General features: G+C 36.1%; 1 protein-coding gene across 1 annotated transcript in view; it reads left to right on the top strand.

Moving 5' to 3' along the window:
- Positions 1 to 10,330, top strand: part of vma12 (vacuolar ATPase assembly factor VMA12) — a 42,355-nt gene extending 32,025 nt beyond the window's left edge. Inside the window, exons 9-11 of the mRNA XM_085184793.1 lie at positions 3,636 to 3,717; positions 9,169 to 9,541; positions 9,651 to 10,330. The gene's annotated coding sequence lies outside the window, so the exon portion shown is untranslated. The remainder of the gene's footprint in view (positions 1 to 3,635; positions 3,718 to 9,168; positions 9,542 to 9,650) is intronic.
- The last annotated feature ends 2,154 nt before the right edge of the window (positions 10,331 to 12,484 follow it).

Consider the following 12,484-nt stretch of genomic DNA (forward strand, 5'->3'; position numbering starts at 1 on the left):
CATGAGAATTGTAGAACAGTGAAATCTACTACGTCCTGATGAAGCTCTATAGACTAGCTCTACCATACACATGACTAAAGTGAAACTCGACTGACAAATTTAAAGAAAATTTCCAACTCTGACTCTGTCACTAGAAAATTTCAAACCTCTTACACTTTTAATGCTAGGAATGATGATGGATTCTGAGTATTGGATGTGCATAACCTGTAGAACACTGGAAGGAACACTTCCAGAAATCAATGTCTATGAAAAGTTTGTATCTAGATCTATCTACAAATTCAGGTTAAAGCTCTAACATTTAAAGAAGAAGCCAGATGTGAATAGGTCTGGAAACACTGCCATTTGCCCTGGGCCAAAGCTCATTTAAAACGATTGGAAAACTGTTCTGTGGTCAATACATTGCTCTGCTTTTGAAAAGAACCAACAATAAGGCACAAAGTCCAAGACCGGTTTGTTCGGAGGTTTATTAATTTATGTACAAGTGTGCCTGTCCCCGAGTTGGAGACTGTCTGTGATATAAAACAAGAGAAAATGTATATGGTGCAAAAGAAAAAATAAAAAAAATTCAAAGCCCTCCTGCCCTTCTACAGTACTACATTTACCAAGCTATGTACAGCAGGTTCACATTTACTGACATCAGACATCCTTTTTTGTTGCAGGTCAACACTTGCTGACCACCATCTCTTGTCCCATCTTCAAGCTAACATGCTTGTAAAACCTTAGGGATATCATTCAGGCAGGAGACAGGAAATATTTACATCACCACGAACCAGTGAGTGTCTGTGTGTTCAATGAGTTCCAAACTGAGTGCATGCTTTCACTACATCTGTCAACACTCCCCATAAAGTAAATTAGCCTTATATACATAGTAGCAAAGCTTAGGCAGTGAAACATCGTCCAAAAACAACAACAACAACACAAAAGAAACACCATTATCAGTGTGACACTGATGAATGTATGTGTGTTTAACAGTGTGGAAATCAAACTCACAGTCTTTGATTGAGCAGAACACACAGCAGTGTGAGTTTACAAGTGCCCCCCTTTTAGTCAGTGTAATGTTGAAGGATTTGCAATGTGCCATGAAGACATCGCTGAGCAACACAAGCACACACACACAGAAAGAAGCGCAAGTTCTCCATTAACAATACAACTATTACAAAGCATGGATGATGATGCTCTTAGTGAGGCCTTAATTAGAAACATTTTAATAAACATATAGGCTGTATAATATGTATTTTATTTGGGTCTGTCACCAGTATGGCCTTTCTTGATAAACTGGTCTGATTTGTCATATTTTCAATTTTAACTTTCACCAGTGAGTGAGAGTATGGACTGCAGGCAGGTACTCTTAAAAAATGTCACCTGACTATATGTTGTTCGTAAACTTGTTTACATCATTAATGGTGCCTTCACAGAATGAGCGAGCTTCCCATGCCATGCGCACTAATTTCACTTTGTTATAGCCAACCATGTTACTATCTAATCTAACTGTAAGGCATCCTGTTGTTCTTTAAGCGTTACACCTTTCCTGTCTTTTCTGCCCCGCCTACTCTTTATATTAACAATGTTCACATATTTCACCACATATTAAAAAAAAATCTTATATGTGAAATCGAATATGTAAATTTAACAGGTTATATTTATATTTGACTCAGCATCTAATCTACTTTCAGTTAGTTGGTCAGCTTTCTGTTCATAAACTTCTCTAAACTGGCAGAAAAAGACATCCTTTTGGAAGTTGTCCAGACCACACATGTCTGTATTCAGTCATGGTTGTTTTAATGCAAAAAGAAAAGCTGAAACAAACAGAATAAACAAGGAACTTACCAAACCAACACAAACTTACCATCGGATTACCCATAGCAATAAAGTCACAGATATAAAATATGGACATTCATATTAAAACACGCTTCAAGTGTGATTCATCATGATCTGTGTGTGAAAAGGTCTTTAGCTTTTCAAACACTTAACACAATTAACAAAATCTTCTGCTAGCCATGAGTCGGTGTTTCTGACAGTTGGGACAATTGTATTTGTACTTCTTCAAACATCAATGAGAGAGGAGCTACATTGTTGCCAGGCTGGTGTGTGTTACAATTATTGTTACTACAACAGAGGCATCATGACTGATGACCAATTATGTTGTGGGAAAAGGGAGAGTGAGCAGAGCCACAAACTCTACGAAAATACTTTAAATACGTCAACATAAATAAACACAGGGAAGCTAGTATTTCCTTTAACATTTACAAATAAATACTTGGTTTTGACCTTGGACCTTTTTAACTTCAAATGGCTGGAACACATTTTGAGAGGAAAACTAAAGACAGGTGTTTGCTTGAAAAGATGTCAAAGCGGAAAACACAAGTTGCACAAGCAAGTACACTGAACATGCTCAATAGTATAAAAGTTTATGTTGTGGTACTTACAGTATACTCAAACTAGGCATGTGTTTTAGTACATGTGAATGCTATGCATGTATCCTCCTCAGCACACCTTCTGACGGTATTTTGTTTTTTTGTTTTTTAAGTAAATATATACACAATTTCAAAAAAAGAGATTGGAGGAAGACGGATGCAAGGGTGTATGTGATGGGTTTATGTGCCGGTCTTCTGTTCCCATTCCTGCAAACAAACACAAAGACTTGGTTTGCATACTTGTACACAGATTGCAAGTATTTGCATTTGCTGGGATTCTCTCATTTGTTTACTACCTCAATGCATTTTTCATTGCTAGTCAGTACCAAATTAAATGAGCAGCTACATCACACTTATGTATGTGTTTGTGGAGTACCTAAACTCACTCGCTTGTAGTTCACTGAAGCATGCAGTGAAATACAAACTTTATTAACCATCTTTATTAGCCTCACTGGTTATCTAGTTGGTGGAACTCCTCTGTGGACCTTGACACACACACACACACACAGCTGTTCTCTGCACTGCAGGAATCCTGAACCATAACGCTGCTGACCCGATCATTCTTATGCAAGTTGTTATGAGCTAACTCACACTGTTTCCACTGCTACCACACAAGTTCAAGACAAATGTAATTAAAATTACATATATTACATATGACTAAAAGAATGGGGATACTAACGTTACATTCATATTTAAATATGTCGATATTTTAGTGAGTGACAAAACCATCTTAAGCCGAGGAATGCATCTTTTAGATGTATCAGAGCCTTTCAGAAGGTTCCAAGAAGTTGATTGCTTAAAATACTCAGCCTACTGTTTTATAACAGCCACATCACACAAAACAGGGAAGTCAAAGAGAATAAAACCAGATTTCAAAAACAAAAGACCCTGTCCACACCAAACAATGGATCAAACAATGTGCTTCCAAAAAGGTCCCAGCATAGTTTAAAGTTTTGCAAAAGACAGAGCTAGTCAGAGATGTAAAGTTAAAGGCACACTAGAAAAATTTGCATTTCCTGCGAAAATGCTGTGTGGATGCCTTAACGTTGAAGATGTCTGCTGAAAAAAGCTGAAAAAGTTGCAAAGAGTTGTATGGTGGTGAAGACACTTAAAATTCTGCTGAATACAGGTGAAGAAGCAGAAAATTTTGTTGAAAAGTGGTGAAAAGGCTGAAAATTTTTCAGAAAAGAGATGAATCAGCAGAATTTGGGCTGAAAAGAGGTGAAAATTCTGCTGAAAAGAGTTCAATCAGCAGAATTTCTGCTGAAAAGAGTTCAATCAGCAGAATTTCTGCTGAAAAGATGTTTTTGCTGAAAAAAGCTGAAAAAGCTGGGATTTGTGCTGAAAAGTGGTGAAAAAATTTAAAATTCTGCTGAAAAGAGATGAATCAGCAGAATTTCTGCTGAAAAGGGTTTTTTGCTGAAAACAGCTTAAAAAGCTGGGATTTGTGCTGAAAAGTGGTGAAAAAATTCAAAATTCTGCTGAAAAGAGTTCAGTGAGCAGAATTTCTGCTGAAAAGAGTTCAGTGAGCAGAATTTCTGCTGAAAAGAGTTCAATGAGCAGAATTTCTGCTGAAAAGAGTTCAATGAGCAGAATTCTGCTGAAAAGAGTTTTTTGCTGAAAACACCTGAAAAAGCTGGGATTTGTGCTGAAAAGTGGTGAAAAAATTCAAAATTCTGCTGAAAAGAGTTCAATGAGCAGAATTTCTGCTGAAAAGAGGTTTTTGCTGAAAAAAGCTGAAAAAGCTGGGATTTGTGCTGAAATGTGGTGAAAAAATTTAAAATTCTGATGAAAAGAGGTGAATCAGCAGAATTTCGCTGAAAAGAGTTCAATCAGCAAAATTCTGCTGAAAAGAGGTTTTTGCTGAAAACAGCTGAAAAAGCTGGGATTTGTGCTGAAAAGTAGTGAAAAAATTTAAAATTCTGCTGAAAAGAGTTCAATGAGCAGAATTTCGCTGAAAAGAGTTCAATCAGCAAAATTCTGCTGAAAAGAGGTTTTTGCTGAAAACAGCTGAAAAAGCTGGGATTTGTGCTGAAAAGTGGTGAAAAAATTTAAAATTCGGCTGAAAAGAGTTCAATCAGCAGAATTTCTGCTGAAAAGAGTTCAATCAGCAGAATTCTGCTGAAAAGAGTTTTTTGCTGAAAACAGCTGAAAAAGCTGGGATTTGTGCTGAAAAGTGGTGAAAAAATTTAAAATTCTGCTGAAAAGAGATGAATCAGCAGAATTTCTGCTGAAAAGGGTTTTTTGCTGAAAACAGCTTAAAAAGCTGGGATTTGTGCTGAAAAGTGGTGAAAAAATTCAAAATTCTGCTGAAAAGAGTTCAGTGAGCAGAATTTCTGCTGAAAAGAGTTCAATGAGCAGAATTTCTGCTGAAAAGAGGTGAATGAGCAGAATTCTGCTGAAAAGAGTTTTTTGCTGAAAACACCTGAAAAAGCTGGGATTTGTGCTGAAAAGTGGTGAAAAAATTAAAAATTCTGCTGAAAAGAGTTCAATGAGCAGAATTTCTGCTGAAAACAGGTTTTTGCTGAAAAAAGCTGAAAAAGCTGGGATTTGTGCTGAAATGTGGTGAAAAAATTTAAAATTCTGATGAAAAGAGGTGAATCAGCAGAATTTCTGCTGAAAAGAGTTCAATCAGCAGAATTCTGCTGAAAAGAGGTTTTTGCTGAAAACAGCTGAAAAAGCTGGGATTTGTGCTGAAAAGTAGTGAAAAAATTTAAAATTCTGCTGAAAAGAGTTCAATGAGCAGAATTTCGCTGAAAAGAGTTCAATCAGCAAAATTCTGCTGAAAATAGTTTTTTGCTGAAAACAGCTGAAAAAGCTGGGATTTGTGCTGAAAAGTGGTGAAAAAATTTAAAATTCTGCTGAAAAGAGATGAATCAGCAGAATTTCTGCTGAAAAGGGTTTTTTGCTGAAAACAGCTTAAAAAGCTGGGATTTGTGCTGAAAAGTAGTGAAAAAATTCAAAATTCTGCTGAAAAGAGTTCAATGAGCAGAATTTCTGCTGAAAAGAGTTCAATGAGCAGAATTTCTGCTGAAAAGAGGTGAATGAGCAGAATTTCTGCTGAAAAGAGGTGAATGAGCAGAATTTCTGCTGAAAAGAGGTGAATGAGCAGAATTCTGCTGAAAAGAGTTTTTTGCTGAAAACACCTGAAAAAGCTGGGATTTGTGCTGAAAAGTGGTGAAAAAATTCAAAATTCTGCTAAAAAGAGTTCAATGAGCAGAATTTCTGCTGAAAAGAGGTTTTTGCTGAAAAAAGCTGAAAAAGCTGGGATTTGTGCTGAAATGTGGTGAAAAAATTTAAAATTCTGATGAAAAGAGGTGAATCAGCAGAATTTCTGCTGAAAAGAGTTCAATGAGCAGAATTTCTGCTGAAAAGAGTTCAATGAGCAGAATTTCTGCTGAAAAGAGTTCAATGAGCAGAATTTCTGCTGAAAAGAGTTCAATGAGCAGAATTTCTGCTGAAAAGAGTTCAATGAGCAGAATTTCTGCTGAAAAGAGTTCAATGAGCAGAATTTCTGCTGAAAAGAGGTGAATGAGCAGAATTCTGCTGAAAAGAGTTTTTTGCTGAAAACACCTGAAAAAGCTGGGATTTGTGCTGAAAAGTGGTGAAAAAATTCAAAATTCTGCTGAAAGGAGTTCAATGAGCAGAATTTCTGCTGAAAAGAGTTCAATCAGCAGAATTCTGCTGAAAAGAGGTTTTTGCTGAAAACAGCTGAAAAAGCTGGGATTTGTGCTGAAAAGTAGTGAAAAAATTTAAAATTCTGCTGAAAAGAGTTCAATGAGCAGAATTTCGCTGAAAAGAGTTCAATCAGCAAAATTCTGCTGAAAAGAGGTTTTTGCTGAAAACAGCTGAAAAAGCTGGGATTTGTGCTGAAAAGTGGTGAAAAAATTCAAAATTCTGCTGAAAAGAGTTCAGTGAGCAGAATTTCTGCTGAAAAGAGTTCAGTGAGCAGAATTTCTGCTGAAAAGAGTTCAATGAGCAGAATTTCTGCTGAAAAGAGGTGAATGAGCAGAATTCTGCTGAAAAGAGTTTTTTGCTGAAAACACCTGAAAAAGCTGGGATTTGTGCTGAAAAGTAGTGAAAAAATTTAAAATTCTGCTGAAAAGAGTTCAATGAGCAGAATTTCGCTGAAAAGAGTTCAATCAGCAAAATTCTGCTGAAAAGAGGTTTTTGCTGAAAACAGCTGAAAAAGCTGGGATTTGTGCTGAAAAGTGGTGAAAAAATTTAAAATTCTGCTGAAAAGAGTTCAATCAACAGAATTTCTGCTGAAAAGAGTTTTTTGCTGAAAACAGCTGAAAAAGCTGGGATTTGTGCCTAAAAGTGGTGAAAAAATTCAAAATTCTGCTGAAAAGAGTTCAATGAGCAGAATTTCTGCTGAAAACAGGTGAATGAGCAGAATTCTGCTGAAAAGAGTTTTTTGCTGAAAACACCTGAAAAAGCTGGGATTTGTGCTGAAAAGTGGTGAAAAAATTCAAAATTCTGCTGAAAAGAGTTCAATGAGCAGAATTCTGCTGAAAAGAGGTTTTTGCTGAAAACAGCTGAAAAAGCTGGGATTTGTGCTGAAAAGTGGTGAAAAAATTCAAAATTCTGCTGAAAAGAGTTCAGTGAGCAGAATTTCTGCTGAAAAGAGTTCAGTGAGCAGAATTTCTGCTGAAAAGAGTTCAGTGAGCAGAATTTCTGCTGAAAAGAGTTCAATGAGCAGAATTTCTGCTGAAAAGAGGTGAATGAGCAGAATTCTGCTGAAAAGAGTTTTTTGCTGAAAACACCTGAAAAAGCTGGGATTTGTGCTGAAAAGTGGTGAAAAAATTCAAACTTCTGCTGAAAAGAGATGAATCAGCAGAATTTCTGCTGAAAAGGGTTTTTTTGCTGAAAACAGCTTAAAAAGCTGGGATTTGTGCTGAAAAGTGGTGAAAAAATTCAAAATTCTGCTGAAAAGAGTTCAGTGAGCAGAATTTCTGCTGAAAAGAGTTCAGTGAGCAGAATTTCTGCTGAAAAGAGTTCAATGAGCAGAATTTCTGCTGAAAAGAGTTCAATGAGCAGAATTTCTGCTGAAAAGAGTTCAATGAGCAGAATTTCTGCTGAAAAGAGGTGAATGAGCAGAATACTGCTGAAAAGAGTTTTTTGCTGAAAACACCTGAAAAAGCTGGGATTTGTGCTGAAAAGTGGTGAAAAAATTCAAAATTCTGCTGAAAAGAGTTCAATGAGCAGAATTCTGCTGAAAAGAGGTTTTTGCTGAAAACAGCTTAAAAAGCTGGGATTTGTGCTGAAAAGTGGTGAAAAAATTCAAAATTCTGCTGAAAAGAGTTCAGTGAGCAGAATTTCTGCTGAAGAGTTCAGTGAGCAGAATTTCTGCTGAAAAGAGTTCAGTGAGCAGAATTTCTGCTGAAAAGAGTTCAATGAGCAGAATTTCTGCTGAAAAGAGGTGAATGAGCAGAATTCTGCTGAAAAGAGTTTTTTGCTGAAAACACCTGAAAAAGCTGGGATTTGTGCTGAAAAGTGGTGAAAAAATTCAAACTTCTGCTGAAAAGAGATGAATCAGCAGAATTTCTGCTGAAAAGGGTTTTTTGCTGAAAACAGCTTAAAAAGCTGGGATTTGTGCTGAAAAGTGGTGAAAAAATTCAAAATTCTGCTGAAAAGAGTTCAGTGAGCAGAATTTCTGCTGAAAAGAGTTCAGTGAGCAGAATTTCTGCTGAAAAGAGTTCAATGAGCAGAATTTCTGCTGAAAAGAGTTCAATGAGCAGAATTTCTGCTGAAAAGAGTTCAATGAGCAGAATTTCTGCTGAAAAGAGTTCAATGAGCAGAATTCTGCTGAAAAGAGTTTTTTGCTGAAAACACCTGAAAAAGCTGGGATTTGTGCTGAAAAGTGGTGAAAAAATTCAAAATTCTGCTGAAAAGAGTTCAATGAGCAGAATTCTGCTGAAAAGAGGTTTTTGCTGAAAACAGCTGAAAAAGCTGGGATTTGTGCTGAAAAGTGGCGAAAAAATTTAAAATTCTGCTGAAAAGAGTTCAATCAGCAGAATTCTGCTGAAAAGAGGTTTTTGCTGAAAACAGCTGAAAAAGCTGGGATTTGTGCTGAAAAGTAGTGAAAAAATTAAAAAATTCTGCTGAAAAGAGTTCAATCAGTAGAATTTCTGCTGAAAAGAGTTAAAAACGCTTAATTGTTAACTGAAAGAAATTTTGCCATAAGCGGGATTTGAACCCGGGCCTCCCAGCCTGAGAACGGATGCTCATCTCACTGAGCTAAAACACAGGTCAACCCGGCAAGGAAAATCAGTGAGGCCACTGATAATGTGGCAGAAAAGGGCAAAAAATATTGCAAAAAAAATTCAATATCTCAAAAAGTATAGAAGTTATGAGCACCAAAAGTCATAGCAGGAAAGAGCAGAAAGAGCAGAATTTTTTAAGATTTGAACGGTGAAAATAGCATGAAAACTGAGGGAGTAGTTAAGGTCCAAAAAACGGAAAAAACGGAAGCAACTTGAAGAATAATAATAAAGAACTAGAAAAATTTGCATTTTCTGCGAAAATGCTGTGTGGATGCCTTAACGCTGAAGATGTCTGCTGAAAAAAGGTGAAAAAGTTGAAAAAAAAAAAAAAAAAAAGATCGCCCTGAGGAGGATTAGAACCTGGCCCTTCTGGTGTCAAGGCGACTACTCATCTCACTGAGCCAAACTCATTCTCACAAAGAAGAGGTGGAGAGAGTGACAATTCTGATGAAATGAGAAGAAGCTGCTGAGAAATGTGCTGATAAGAGGTGAAAAGGCTGAAAACTTTGCAGAAAAGAGGTGAATCAGAAGAATTTCTGCTGAAAAGAGATAAAGAAGCAGAAAGTTGCGCTGAAAAGAGATGAATCAGCAGAATTCCTGCTCAAAAGAGTTTTTTCTGAAAACAGCTGAGATTTGTGCTGATAAGAGGTGAAAAGGCTGAAAATTTTGCTGAAAAGAGTTGAATGAGCAGAATTTCTGCAGAAAAGATAGAAAGAAGTAGAAAATTGCGCTGAAAAGAGGTGTATGAGCATAATTTCTGCTGAAAACAGCTGAAAAAGCTGGGATTTGTGCTAAAAAGTAGTGAAAAAATTTAAAATTCTGCTGAAAAGAGTTCAATCAGCAGAATTCTGCTGAAAAGAGGTTTTTGCTGAAAACAGCTGAAAAAGCTGGGATTTGTGCTAAAAAGTAGTGAAAAAATTTAAAATTCTGCTCAAAAGAGTTCAATCAGCAGAATTTCTGCTGAAAAGAGTTCAATCAGCAGAATTCTGATGAAAAGAGGTTTTTGCTGAAAACAGCTGAAAAAGCTGGGATTTGTGCTGAAAAGTGGTGAAAAAATTTAAAATTCTGCTGAAAAGAGTTCAATCAGCAGAATTTCTGCTGAAAAGAGTTCAATGAGCAGTATTTCTGCTGAAAAGAGTTTAAAAAGTTTAACTGTTAACTGAAAGAAATGTTGCCATAAGCGGGATTTGAACCCGGGCCTCCCAGTCTGAGAACGGATGCTCATCTCACTGAGCTAAAACACAGGTCAACCCGGCAAGGAAAATCAGTGAGGCCACTGATAATGTGGCAGAAAAGGGCAAAAAATATTGCAAAAAAAATTCAATATCTCAAAAAGTATAGAAGTTATGAGCACCAAAAGTCATAGCCGGCATTAGCAGAAAGAGCAGAATTTTTTAAGATTTGAACGGTGCAAATAGCACAAAAACTGAGGGAGTAGTTAAGGTCCAAAAAGTGTACGGAAGCAACCAGAATAATAAAGGATAAAGAATAAAGAGAAACAGGAACTCAATGGTGTGGATGCCCTTTCAGGCATCCACACAATAAAGAGAAACAGGAACTCAATAGTGTGGATGCCCTATGAGGGCATCCACACAATAAAGAGAAACAGGAACTCAATGGTGTGGATGCCCTTTCAGGCATCCACACAATGACAAATGCAAGGTTTTTTTTAAACAATCAAAAGAAGCTAGTATACAGACTTTAAGTCATTTGGCTTGTTTTGCCACGAGGATGTCCTTGTGTTGACTTTTCTGGAAAAGTCACCATCTGTGGCCAGTAATAATGGTCAGTCATAATGTTTACTGGACGGTTTCCACCTGACAGATGTGCTAATAATAATCTCCTGATCTGTGCTTACTGTATCTGGTTTGAAGTGAAATATCAAGCCGAACAACACATAAACAACCGATTACTGTCCAGTACAGTAGCTGTGCTTTAAGATCATCATGCCGAGAACAATAACACCATGTATCCTACAACACAGAAGATCCTTTTTTACTGATCCCCTCTCCAGATAAGGTTTCATAGTTCTATAAATTATGTCCCCAGCCCCCCACCCCCCGTCAAGTTCTGTCATATCAGTGGAAGGATTAAAAGATGTGACTGCATCCTGGAATACCAAAAAAAAGTCTTTTCCTAAGATCTGAGATTTGACACCAGGATTAAAGGTTTATTGAAAGATTATTTGGTATTAAAAATGATTATGATATGCAGAGATCTCTGTCCAGCTCTGGACAAACAGTGGGCACTCCCGTCTGTCATATTTGCCTCTGTATTATGCTTCTAATGTAATATTTCAAAACTTAAATCCAGGTCAAATTACAGAGGCGGTAAGCTGATAGACCCAGAGCTCTGACTTTAATTTAGTTCTTATTTTGCTTTCATTTTTCCCCTTCCCCTTAGGCCATGTAAACCCTGAGATATGATAAAAATATATTTTGATTTAGAAAATAATTATTCCTGTCGTGGTATCCTACCACAAGGAATCCTTTTAATCTGGATGTTTTGAAAAATAATACTCTTGGGGTCACAGCATTAAACATGTCCTGGTTCAGCAGGAGAACAGGAGCTGGCTTCCGTGAGGAGAAACCATGATATATACAGCAGTATATCTCTGATGGAGAGATCTCTCAGATCTGACCATAGGTTATACAACTTCTGCTATTAATACATTTTCAAAATGTCATGAGCTTTGTGTATTTGGCTCTTTAAAAAAATGTTAATAGGAACAAGTTTCATTAAAAATGCCGATAGGACATAAACATACCCTGTGGGTAAAGGGCAAATTGTGTGATTCAAGTAGTTTTTGTTTTTTTGTTTTGTTTTTTTTTTTTTTTTTTTGGGGGGGGGGGCCTTGAAGATTGTGCTTGAACTAAATACATTACAAAGGATACTGCTTTGACTGATGACTTTATACTGTCTATGACATCACTGACAAAGATATGAAACAGTTAATGACAACTATCAGTTTCAAGTAGTTAGCCAAAAGTAGCCCAAATAATAAAAAGTACAGATGCTAAAACTACTTGATAAATGTCTAGAAAAAGAATATAAGCTAAAAGCTATGGTGAGCTGCTAAAACTAATGGGTAAATGTTAAAATTACTTAGTTGAAATTAGGTAACTATTAGCCAAAATACCCTAATAGCTAATTGTTAGAGAATTGATATTACCTAAAGCCATGCTGTCCCCTATAAGTAATAGGTAACTGGTAAACATAGATAGACTTAGCCCACTAACAGTTAAACACTAATAAATGGGTTGAATAAATGATTGCAAAAGTTGTTTAATAAGCAAAACTAGCAGATATGATATATTCACATTGGCTCATATTCATACATTACTGTTAGTAGGCAAACTGTTACTTGGTTAAATAAAACTGCATGATAAAGCATTAGCTGTAGCATATAATGGTTGAAAAGGATATAATAAGTGACTTGATTATAAAAACTTGACTTACTTAAAAACTGACACTTAAATTTAATAAAAAATACTGACAAAAAGTACATATTACAAGTTTATGAGGCTTCAAGTTTGGGAACTACAGTGGTACAAACTAATGGGAACTTTTTCACTTTAACTTATGATGTTCGCTAAATATTATTTATTTTCAAAACTAGATAAAAAATTTGGGGTTTTTGGTAATATTAGTACTGTAAAGTAGTTCCATCCTTACAAGCTACAATATTAAAACACAACATACAGTTAACAATAATGAATAATAATAATTTCAATAAACTGATATTTTCTGCATATTTTGGTAATAATACCTTTGTATTGCTACTGAACAAAATAAACTACACAA

The sequence above is a fragment of the Neolamprologus multifasciatus genome, chromosome 14 (assembly GCF_963576455.1).
Source record: "Neolamprologus multifasciatus chromosome 14, fNeoMul1.2, whole genome shotgun sequence".
NCBI classification, from domain to species: domain Eukaryota; kingdom Metazoa; phylum Chordata; class Actinopteri; order Cichliformes; family Cichlidae; genus Neolamprologus; species Neolamprologus multifasciatus.